This window comes from Herpailurus yagouaroundi, unplaced genomic scaffold (genome assembly GCF_014898765.1).
Source record: "Herpailurus yagouaroundi ecotype Mexico unplaced genomic scaffold, PumYag 28, whole genome shotgun sequence".
Lineage (NCBI taxonomy): Eukaryota > Metazoa > Chordata > Mammalia > Carnivora > Felidae > Herpailurus > Herpailurus yagouaroundi.
Window position 1 is genome coordinate 160,233,976 of NW_024412376.1, and position 12,385 is coordinate 160,246,360.

Below are 12,385 nucleotides of genomic sequence, written 5' to 3' on the forward strand. Positions count from 1 at the left end.
TGATTTGGCTCTGCAGAAACCATTGCCTTGGAACCCTGCTGAGGTGCTGTCATCAAAACAGAAAAAAAAAATCAAATTTTACTCTGAATGGAGTCTTAATAACAGTTGGAAGCTTCAGCCTCCTGCCTATAATTTATTTACAAAGAATCTTTTTGAAGGGAACTATCCTGGAGAATTCTGCGTGGCTTTGATGTTTGCGAAAGTAACCCTGTAAAGATAGAAAGATGATAGAAAAAAAGATAGATAGACTTACAGATAGAAAATAAGATGGATTAAAACAAGAAATCTTGTGTCCAGTACTTCATATGTGAGATTTGGATTCTTATATTTTTCCAAAGACCAGAATTTCTCCTTGAACCTAGTAATGGCTTTAATCATTTTTGACCAGTGTCTTAGCTCAGTTCTTCCATAAACATCCTTAGAAAAAGTTTTTAGTGAAAGGTGATTTTTTTTTTTTTGGGGGGGGGGGGGGGTCTTGGAGGTCAGGATGTGATACAGGGAAGAGAAAACAGTTCTTAATGGGTGAGTTATGGACTGAATAGAGTACCCCCAAATTCATAGGGCAAAGCCCTACTCCTGACATGACTATATTTGAAGATAGGGCCTTTAAAGATGTAATTAAGGTTAAATGAAGTTATAAGGGTAGGGCCCTAATCTGATAGGACTGGTGTCTTACAAGAGGAGGAAGAGACACCAGAGATAGATCTCTCTCTCTCTCTCTCTCTCTCTCTCTTTCCCTCTCTCTCAATTTGTGCATGCATAGAGGAAGAGCCATGTAAGGACACAGCAAGAAGGTGGCTGTCTGCAAGCCGGGGGGAGAAATCTCATCAGAAACCTACCCCACTGGCATCTTGATCTTGGACTCCTTGCCTCCAAAATTGGGGGAAAAAAACAAATGACTGTTGTTTAAGTTGGTACATCTGTGATATCTTCTTATGTGAGCCTAAGGTGACTAATAAAAGATGTTATCACGCATCCAGTCATCATAGTGGGCCAGCGAAGTGTCATTTTGCTGGGACACTCTACAAATTGGCGCACCTAACAATTATTTCTTCTCAAGGGATGAAGAAGCTGCATTCTGTGCACATTAACTCATTACTGGCACTGGCTAATGACTGCTCCGATGGGTTATTAATTTCTCCAAACACTCATCTAGATGCAGACTGGCTTCCTCCAATTTAGGGAAAACATGGAGGTCTAACGAAGGCAGGTAATACCATCAGTTGTAAGTGAGCAAGATTAGAGTGAAAGGGACGGCGAATACAAGTAGGGCACTAACAATGTCTACCACGTGTGAAAAACATGCCCAGTTCATTCCAGAAGAGGTCTTGCTTCTTAGTTTTCCTTACAAGGACACCGTTGCCAGAATCGGTAATGGGTTTGTGCACGTAGGTATATGGGATGGGATGGGATGGGATGGGATGGGATGGGATGGGTATCCATTATTACTATTACTAGGCCTGATCAGGCTGGCTACCAGGCCCACCTGTGTAAATGATCTCCAGTCCCAGCAACCTCCCTTCTCGGTACATCCATGGAGTGGGTCACAAATGTTCACCACAGGGTTCTGTCAGTATTACAAGGAATCAATCATGTTTTTCTTTTCCAGACTTGGTCCCGTTACCGTCAGAGTTCGACTGAAGTCTGATGCCTTTGAAATTGTGTACAATATACGTACACCAAGGTAAAACAAACAAACAAAAAAACAAAACAAAACAAAAAACAAAACTGGTCAGTTTCAGGGTAATTTGATCTTTTCAGATTAACATCCACTTCTTCAGCTGTATCTTGCTTCCTTCTCTTGACCCTTTTACCTAAGCACTCTCTCGTCTCTCGTTAGGGCGTGTGTTCCTTAACCAAATCACACCAAAACTATAACAGGACATTACTTTGAAAATCCAAGTAAAAAAAAAAAAAAAAAAAAAGGCCTTTTTTCTGTTTGTTAATTTTTAAGCTTACTTTTCACATCTTAGTGGTAGAGAGCAAACAAAAAATCAATATAGGGGCGCCTGAGTGGCTCAGTAGGTTAAATGTCTGACTTCAGCTCTGGTCCTGATCTTGCGGTCCAGGAGTTTGAGCCCCGCATCATGCTCTATGCTGACGGCTCAGAGCCTGGAGCCCACTGCAGATTCTGTGTCTCCCTCTCTGTCTGTCCCTCCCCTGCTCACGCTCTCTCTCTCTCACACAAAAATAAATAAAGATCTAAAAAAATCAATACAATATGATATAGTACATAGGGAAGCCTGGTATTATAATAAATATAATATACGAATATTTAAAACATGGTACTAATAATAGTAACAAAGAGATGGGTACCATCTATGTAAAGAAATATTGATGTGTCTCTTAAGGACACAACAAATATTTCAGCAGAATAAAAAGGCACAGTTTTTCAGTATAAAAACACAGCATCCTAAAGATGTCAGTTCTCATGAAAAAAATTCTGTATTTTTGTGCCCTGGTAGGAATACTATCAAAATGTTCACGGAATGAAATAAATCTATCTCTAAGTCCAAATGACAAAATTAAACAACTATGAATCGTCAGGAAAAAGTGTTTAAGAAGTAATAAGGCGGGGGGGGGGGGGGGGGGGGGCGCAGGTGGTTAAGCGTCCAACTTCGGCTCAGGTCACGATCTCGTGGTTTGTGAGTTCAAGTCCCACACCGGGCTCTGTGTTGACAGCTCAGAGCCTGGAGCCTGCTTCGGATTCTGTGTGTCCCTCTCTCTCTGCCCCTCCCCTGCTCGGACTCTGTCTCTCTCTCTCAAAAAATAAACAAACATTAAAAAATATTTAATAAGAAAAAGAAGTAACGCAGTATCTAGTAATTACAATTTATCATAAAGCTACAGAAATAATAGTGGATTCCTGACAGATGAATAGACACAGATCAATAATGTGGTAGAAAAAGTCCAGGCACAGATCTGACGCTTACGCAAATTTAGTATATAAGAAGAGTGTCATTTGGACTCAGTGTTGAAAGGATAGAGTATTCAAAACTTGTTGTCGAGAAAACTGGGTAATCAGTTGAGAAGTTATTAAAATGCATTCGTTACCTCACGCCTCACCAAGCAAGGTTTAAATTAGATTAAAAAAGAAGCCATAAGTGTTCTAAAAAGTATTTGATTTAAAAGATGTATGAAGTGGAAACCATTTCTAACATAAATCCTAAAAGTTGTAAGAGAAAAAACAACTATAACTTAAACTAAACAGAAACTAAAACAGAAAAGTACCCATTTCACACACAAAAAGACATAAAATATTGAAACTCAAATGACAAACTGAGAAAAGAAAGAACATACAGTCGCTCCTACACAGTTGAGTTTAATTACAGACCAATTTCTTCATTTTTTAAAGATTTTTTTTTTTTTGCCCAGAAAGAAACAAGTGGTTTCTAAACACGTGAAAACATTTTCACCCTCACTCATTAGGAGAACACTGTGGATGTAATTTTCACAATCAGGTTGGTAACATTGAAATATTTGTCATTAATGGTGGTGAGAGTGTTTAGGGACACTGTCGTTGAAGGCACTATAAATTATGAAAACTATTCTAGAAAACTAACCAAAATCTCTTTTCTTGGAACAATTATATTACAGGAATGTATGCTGTAGGTACCTACCACCCTCTCAACAAGATGGATAGAGAAACAACTTCAATTGGGAACTAGTTAAATAAAATATGACACATTATATATGATGTAATATAATGCAGTTTTAAAATAAGGTGGCAACTTTTTTTAAAGTTTAGTTAAGAAAAGTCTCTATAATTCTTTCTCAGGTAAGGAAAAGCAAACACCAAACAGAGTAAGAATGCTACCATTTATGCAAATAATATATTTACCATGTATTTGCCCGTGGGTCTCTGGAAAATAAGAATGAGCAAGAGATATACTTTTCAATACATAAATTTGATATGTACCTTGTACCTGTATTACCAGTTCTAATATTTAAAAAGTAACAGTTTTGGCCGCGTTGATCTCTATTATATTTTTGTTTGGCATTTAATTACTTTCTGTTGGTTTCCATTTTGTACCTCTTTATGTTTTCACTTTATTTTTATGCCCTTTATTTTTACTTTGTTATACCTTTTTATTTTTAGCTTCTTGAATTTCCCAATTTATGTGGTTACCCTTCCTTTTAAAATGGAGTGGGTTTTTTGTTTTTTGTTTTTTGTTTTTGTTTTGTCTTGTTTTGTTTTTTGTTATTTTTTTCCCTTTCGGATTCAGTTGCCTTTTCCTTTAGGCACGTTCTCTAGAAGTTACCTCAGTGAGAATCTGAGAAGTTAATGGCTTCTAGCATTTTGCTATATTTTTTTATATTCACAGCTCCTACTTAGAGTGCTTGTTTAATATATATTTGTTTTAACTGGAAGGCGAGTTGGGCACGTGCCCTAATTTTCTTTTATTTTTTTTTTCATGATTTTATCATGGTGTACTGTTTAAAAGATCGACGTGAAAAGTTTAAGGGTAGACAAAAATAAAATATCAGTGCAATAAATTCCACCCCTCGCATTGTCCAGATTCAATCCTTATCAAAGTTTTGAAATATTTTCCTAATCTATTCTTTTCTTCTCTTCTTGTATTTGAAAAGCTAAAATTCAAATCTTGTGTTTTATCCTCTGTACTGAGAATGTATCTTTAAACCGCACGGCCTTTTCTCACATAACCAGAGCGTCGTGAATCACGTCTAATCAAACTAGTTCTTAAAATTCTCTGATATGTATGTGTATGTATACATATATCTTTCTTTTTTTCCTGATTGCCTGAAAAATACTTTATAAAGTCATTTCGTGATCTAGCAAGGTACATGCACTGCATTTGATTCACGTTCCCTATATTCCTTTGGAACGTGTTGTTCTTGTAGGTACACATGGGGGCTAATAGGATTAGGCTATTTGCTTTTCATCAGAGCACTTAATTCGTTGATTTCAGTGTCTGTAAGACGTATTTGAGTTAAAACTGCCTCTGTCTGTGTTCTAGTTGTCCTGCAAGCTTGTATTGCTTTACTTAAAGTGTACCCATTTTAGACTCAATGATTTTGTTATTCCTTTTCTTTCCTAAACGTATTGGTGGTGTGCTGTCCGTTTCCCTTTAGTGATTACCTGAAAAATTACTACCCGCATCTTCGACTTACTAACGTTTAGTAAAGATACCACTGTGCAAAAGAGACGAAAAACTAGAGTACTTGAACTACTTCATAAACCCCCTGAATCATATGTGCTATCAGCTTTTAATTCTAGTGATTTGGAAGCTCACAGTTGCTATTATTATCATCATTAATTTACTGCGAAGTCCCTATTCATTTACATGTGCACATGTTTCCTCTTTCCCTGTATCCTGTATCTCCCTGCCTCTCCTTCCCCTTAAGGCATTTCGACTGGATCCTTTGGCTTTTTTTTTTTTTTTTTTTTTTTACAGTTGAAGCTTGATGGCAACAAATTCTTTCAGTGCCTCTTTGCCTGAAAATATTTTCATTTCATCTTTATCTATTTTTTTTTATATATTTTCCCTGGAGATAGACTTGAAGTTAGTGGTTATTTATCACCAGCCCCTTATATATAACATGTCATTGTTCTCTGCTTTCTTTGTCTCTGAAGGGTGGTTGCCATGCTTACTTTTGTTCCCTTCAAGGTACTATGTGTTTTTAAAGCAGTTTTGTTTTAATTTTTTAATGTTTATTTATTATTGAGAGAGACAGAGAGACAGAGACAGAGACAGAATATGAGTGGGGAGGGGCAGGGAGAGGGGGCGACAGAATCCGAAGCAGGTTCCAGGCTCTGAGCTGTCAGCACAGAGCCCCATGTGGGGCTTGAACCCACCAACCACAAGATCATGACCTGAGCCAAATCTGGTCGCTTAACCGACTGAGCCACCCAGGCGCCCCATTTTTAAGCAATTTTGCTATGATGAGGTTAAGTGGAGACTTCTTGTTCTTGTGGTATTGACTTTATTTCAGTATTCTGCTGAGATATTTTGCTACTGCCTCATGAATCTGAGATATTTGATGTCTTTCATCAATTTTAGAAAATTCGGAGGAGAAATTCCTTAATATTGCTTCTTCTCATTCTGTCTCACTCCTCCTTCTGGAAGATGGTATCATATAAGTTAGAAACCGCATTCCCCCTTCCGATGTATCTTTTATGATCTTTCCTGTATTTCTTTTCATCTCTGCGATTTAGCCTAGATAATTGTCTTCCGACTTGTATTCCACCCACTGTTATATATTTAACTTCCAACTATGACTCTTTGTGTCTAATCCTTGCCTAATCTGTTAGGAAACTAATTCTTTGCGTTTGTGATTTAGTTTATCAGACTATCGTGTAGGTATGTATGGTCTTTTGACTTTCTTGTTTTTCCGTGCTTTTTTTCCCCCTTGTCTCCTCATTCTACTATTATTATCTTTTTAATGTTTATTTCTTTTTGCGAGGGAGAGAGAGTGTGAGTGGGGAGAGGCAGAGAGAGAGGGAGACACAGAATTCAGGCTCTGAGCTGCCAGCAGATGCCAGGATCCTGACACCCAGGCTCTGACTCACTGACTATGAGATAATGACCTGAACCAAAGTCAGATTCTCAACCAACTGAGAGCTGCTGTGTGCATCACTGTTAGTCCTGAGTTGCGGCCTCTCTGGGTCTAAAACCATAGCTCTGAGTATCTCAGCCTCTCTCTGCCTCCTCTGCAGCCATATAGGGCTATCCAAATTTTTGCCTGGCTTCTCAGTGTTTCAGCCGCTTTTCCTGGAGTTCACCTGTTGCCATTAGGGAAAGAGGCTATGAAAGCCAGTTTCAGGTTTAGGTTTGCTCCTCCTCATAAATATTCACCCCCTGGTTTTCCTTCAGATGTTGTCAAGCAGACTTTCAGAAATATCTAATCTTTCTTGGTTGTTCATAATTGGTTGCTCCCAATTTCTTATGACCCAGCTATAGGAAGTTGATGCCTTTCGTGTATTCGCAAAATTGATGATGGTAAGTATTAAAACCTGCATAATTTTTATTTGTTTTGATACAAGTGACATAATTATTATAACATATAGGTATTTATCATTTATCAGAATTGTAATTCTTTGCACAAAAATAGAACATTTAGAATACCACTTGAATTACCAAATATATATGCCTTAATGGGAATTTTAATCTGGCTTTGAATTAAGGGAACGCTCATTGTATCATCGATACTTCTGTTTTCGTTTGAAAGGGAAGGGGTAAATCAGAAGTTTCAAGAACATCCAAATGTCAAATCCAGTGTAAAAAGAAAACCAGACAAATACTTGAAGAAATACTAACATCCCATTTTTGTGTTTGTTTGTTTAGTTTTGAATGAGCTTCATAGTGTTGGAAATACTGAGTGGTTATATGTGAAAGAATCTGCGAGTCAGGAATTTATATGTGGTTATCTGGTTATGTTTTGTTGTAGATGTTCTTGTTTTCCAACAAGGAAAACATTTTTTTTTTTTTTTTTTAAGAAAGAAGACTGGAATCATAGTACAGAATACACAGAAGAAAAAAGATACTTCACATTTAAAACAAGTTGGAAAGTCGCCACGGAAGTGGAAACAAGAGGTGATTTGATTAATATGTTGTATATACGATCTTTCCCCTCATTGGGTTTTAGCAGTCTACTATATAGAACTGGCTGGTGTGTGATCTAAGATATATTTCAAAATGTGTGAATCTCTATTCATGAATCATGACCTATTTATCTGGTAAAAATTAGCACTTTGTGTACTCACATGTTACAGATTTCACCAGAAACACCTTGAAATAGGGAAATAGATGGAAGTTTTAATTCAGTATATTACCATTGCAACTGTATGTTCAGCATTTGTTTTTAAAATAAATTCCCTCTACTATTGTAAAATGCATGTTGATTGTATAAGGGTCTGCATGAGGCCTTGCAATTTGCTACTGTCTACAATAAAATTAGTAAGGAGCATTTAATGGTGAGTGCTTTTAACTTAAACAGTATATTGAATCTATAATGTGCTCACACAGGAATGGAGAGAAAATAAGTTTCTCTCCGTGCCGTAACTGGAAGCATTTTCAGGAATAAATAAAGTTGGCAAAGGGCTGATGGACATGGCCTGGAAAAAGTTCAAATCAAAAAATTTCCTAAAATGCTCATAATTTAGAAAATGCAGTAAGACAATTGGGGAAATTAGCCTTAGGGCAACATAAATATCAGCTCTTGCTATTTTTATGAACAGGACTTTCTCTAAAGCCAGTTTTGCAAGGTATAAAATAAGGCCTCCACTTCAAAGTAACCTGAACAGAAAGCTTCAAGACAGAGAAAATTTTATCTGGACAGGCCTTGAACGATCAGCCCATTCTGTTTCTATTATGTCCAATGACTGCAAAGGAGATTTGCTTTTATATTTTAATATCTCAAACCAAATGTTATAGGAGAGGGGCGCCTGGGTGTCTCAGTAGGTTAAGCGTCCAAATCTTGATTTCAGCTCAGGTCATGGTCTCACGGTTTGTAAGACAGCCTTGTATCGGGCTCTGTGCTGACAGAGCAGAATCTTCTTGGGATTCTCTCTCTCTCAATCTCTCTTTCTGCCCCTGCCCTGATCTCTCTCCTGCTCTCAAAATAAATAAACATTAAATATACAGTTTATTATATATATGTGTGTGTGTGTATATATATATATATATATACACATATATACGTATATATGTATGTATATATATATACATATATATACATATACATATGTATATACATATATACATGTATATACATATATATACATATACATATACATATACATATACATATACATATACATATATATATGTGTATATATATACATATATATGTATATATGTATATATATATATCATTAACCACCATAACTAACAGGTAGCAGCCAGTTACTGTGTTAGGGTGGTATATAATACTGTACATTCATTATCTCATTTAATCTGCATGACGACCTGCATTTCAGATGAGGAAAATGGAACATGAGAAACAAATTCACCAATGTCACACACATGGAATTGAAACCAAGCCTTCCACAGTGATCAGGGTTTGAGAGTGCATCAGCCTTTGTGCTGTACTTTCTGTGGCTGACCTGCTCCAGTATGGCCCCCACAAATGCTAGGCCGTACAAGTGCTCTTATGAAATACCCATTTCAATGTGAACTAGATTTCATTGCTTCCTTCTAAACAGGGGGGAGCAAAGGTGATGGGATTCACTTTGGTGATTATATTACCTAAGATCGCAACTCCCTCCATGCTAGCAGACTGTCTCTAATGCCTTCTTGGCTTGCCTGCTTGGATGAAGCAAGCTGCCATGTTGGAGAGGCCGGCGAAGGAAGGAACTAGAGGGATCTCCAGCAAATAGTTAATGAAGAATTAGATTTTTCAGTCCATCAGCCCATGAGAAACTTGCTTCAGTCTTACAATCCAGGAGGAAGTGAATGCTCCCATAAGTCATGTGACTTCTCAAGCAGATTCTCCCTCATTCATGACTTTCTGTGAAAGCCCAGCCCTGAGCAATATGCTAATTATAGCCTTCTGAAAGACCCTGAAGCAGAAGACCCAGCAAAGCCATGTCCATTTTCCTGACCTATAGAGATAGTGAGATACTAAACGTGTTGTTTCGAGCCACTGTGTGAAATTGTTGCACGGCAGGGGACTGCTTATACGCTATGTGGGACAATTTTATTTTCTGTGGGTAGTTTCTTCCCTGGATATAATGCTTAGAGTACAGAGTGACATAAATTGGTCCTTCCTTCCTCTTGCCTGTGCTTTCTCAAGGTAAGAAAGAAAAGCCAAGATAGAAGGCTAATGCTGACAAGCTTTTGAGATGAGGACTTTTTGCCTCTATTTCTGGATCTCTGAATATTCAGTTCAGATTTGCCAAACTCTGTGCCACTTAAGGCTAATCCTAATTCAAAGACAGTTTGTTATAGTGAAAAGTGTGTGGACTCTGGAGCCGATTGTGTCCATTTCAGCCCTCTCTCTACCATTTACTTGCCGAGTCTCCATTTCCTTATCTGACAAATAACTATAGCAATACCGGTTTTTATGTGAATTAAAAATAATGTGTGTGTGTGTGTGTGTGTATGTGTGTATGATCATATAATAACATGTTTTGCACTTGCCATAGAGTGGATTCAATTAGTATTAGCTATTATTCACTTTGTTCTTATTGTTGCATTAAGGCTACATTCCAATTGATCTTCTGTCCCCACTCCCTTCAAATATCTCATTTCTACTCCTCTGGATGAGATTTCAGCCAGAGATTACATGTGGGTAATTAATTCACCGCTCTTTTGAGCCTTCACATATGCCAAGACTTTTCTTCCTTCCTTTTTAAACATCATTAAAAACCTATGACACCACAAATCATTTTTATTGTTAATAACTTCATTTCTTAGAAGAGGAACTTAGGAACTTACATTGTCAATAGCACGGTAAGGATTAGAATCCGCATCCCAACTTAGAGTAAAATGTTCTTTGGACTAGTCCACACCTGCATCTATTCACCATTTTGGGGGGAACTTTCAGAAGTATATACCAAAAACTACATTGTGGCAGACAGGCTTGTAAAGGACCTCCAAAATTTCTTCCTCTGGTACATAGTTTTGAATATTCTCTTGAGAGGGGAAACAGCTAGGAATATGATTAGTGTCCCTCCCGTGATTGGTTACTTTATATGGCAAAGATAAGATGTTCTGCAGATGTGGTGAAGCCTGCTAAACAGTTAATTTTAACAGTTAATTAAATTTTAACAGTTAACTTTTAACCAAAAGGTCTGATATCTTGGGTGAACCTGACCTAATAAGATGAGCCTTGTAAAGGAAGATCAAGTAGTCAGAGGGGTGAAAATTCAGATTTGGAGCAATGTAGATCTTCCCTTGTTGGTTTTGAAGATGAAAAACCAGGGGTGCCTGGGTGGTTCAGTCAGTTAAGCATCTGACTTCGGATCAGGTCATGATCTGGCGGCTCATGAGTTCGAGCCCCATGTCGGACTCTGTGCTGACAGTTCAGAGCCTGGAGCCTGCTTCCGATTCTGTGTCTCCTTCTCGTTCTGTCCCTTCCCTGCTTCCACTCTCTCTCTCTTTTGAAAATAAATAATAAACATTAAAAATTAAAAAAAAAATAAAGATTAAAAAACCATCCTTCATATTGTGGCGAGGACTATATAGCAGGGAATAGCAATCAGCTTCTGAAAGCTGAGGGTCTCAGTCACGCAGTCAAAAGGAACCGAATTTTGCCAAAAATCATTGAGCCTGGAAGAGCTCCATGCATCCAATACTCTGATTTCAGCCTGATGGAACACTGAGCGGGGGACGTGCTCTGGGTGCGTACTAGCCTGGCATCTTGACTATGGAAACCACTGAAATCATATATTTGTGGGTTTTTTAATTAAAAAAAAATATTTTGTTGTTTCTTGAGAGAGTACGAGTGAGGGGTGGGCAGAGAGAGAGGGACAGCAGATCCAAAGTGGGCCCCATGCTGACAGCAGAGATCTGGACGCAGGGCTTAAACTAAGGAACCCTGAGATCATGACCTGAAGCAAAGTCAACAGCCAGATGCTTAACCTACTGAGCCACCCAGGTGCCCCTATATTAGTGTTGTTTTAAGCTGCAAAGTTTGTGTAAGTTTTATGGAGCAAGAGAAAACTAACATACACATAGAAAAATATTCAATTTTCCGAGAAAAATGCCTTATGTTATAACTTTCTTTAACAACTTGAGTCATTAAACTTATGTCACTAGCCAGCCCAAAATGTCTCTTGTCACCTAACCCCAATTCTGCGGACTCTACCCGAACCAAACCAAGTAACAAGCATTTGTTCCATCCAGTTCAATTTATGTCCTTATGTGGGGCTGACCCAGTTAAAAACTGGTCAGCAATTAACGGGTAATTTGCCTGAGTCATCATTCTTGAGGGTTCATTTCTGAAAGGAGGCTTTGTCAAAACGTCAATCTTTGTGTTCTGCTGTGCCTATAATCTGGTGGCTTTCCAGTTCTTGCTGAATAAGGAGCTAAATATGCACTTCTATTTTTGCTGCTAATTAAATGTGCATGATATAGTAGAGTTGAGAAGAGGAGAACTTAGCGGTGCTCTTGTTTCCTTTGTGGCTTGTGCTGTAAACCAGAAATGGACTGAGACCAGCTTCGTTCTAAATCCTAACAATATATCCTGGGAATCAAGGAGGGCAACGTGGATTTTCTCTCACGCGTGATCTTCACGGGCAAAACAGGAGCTCCCGACACCGTGCGGAAAGGACCCTGTAGCGTCAAGGATAAGGAAGCTTAAGGGGAGTAAGTCATAATTCTTCTAAGACATTTGACCTTGGAAAAGTCATTTAACCCGTCTGATCTTTAAACTCCTCCTCTGTACTGTAGAACTCCCTTTGCTTTTTCTATTCGTATCA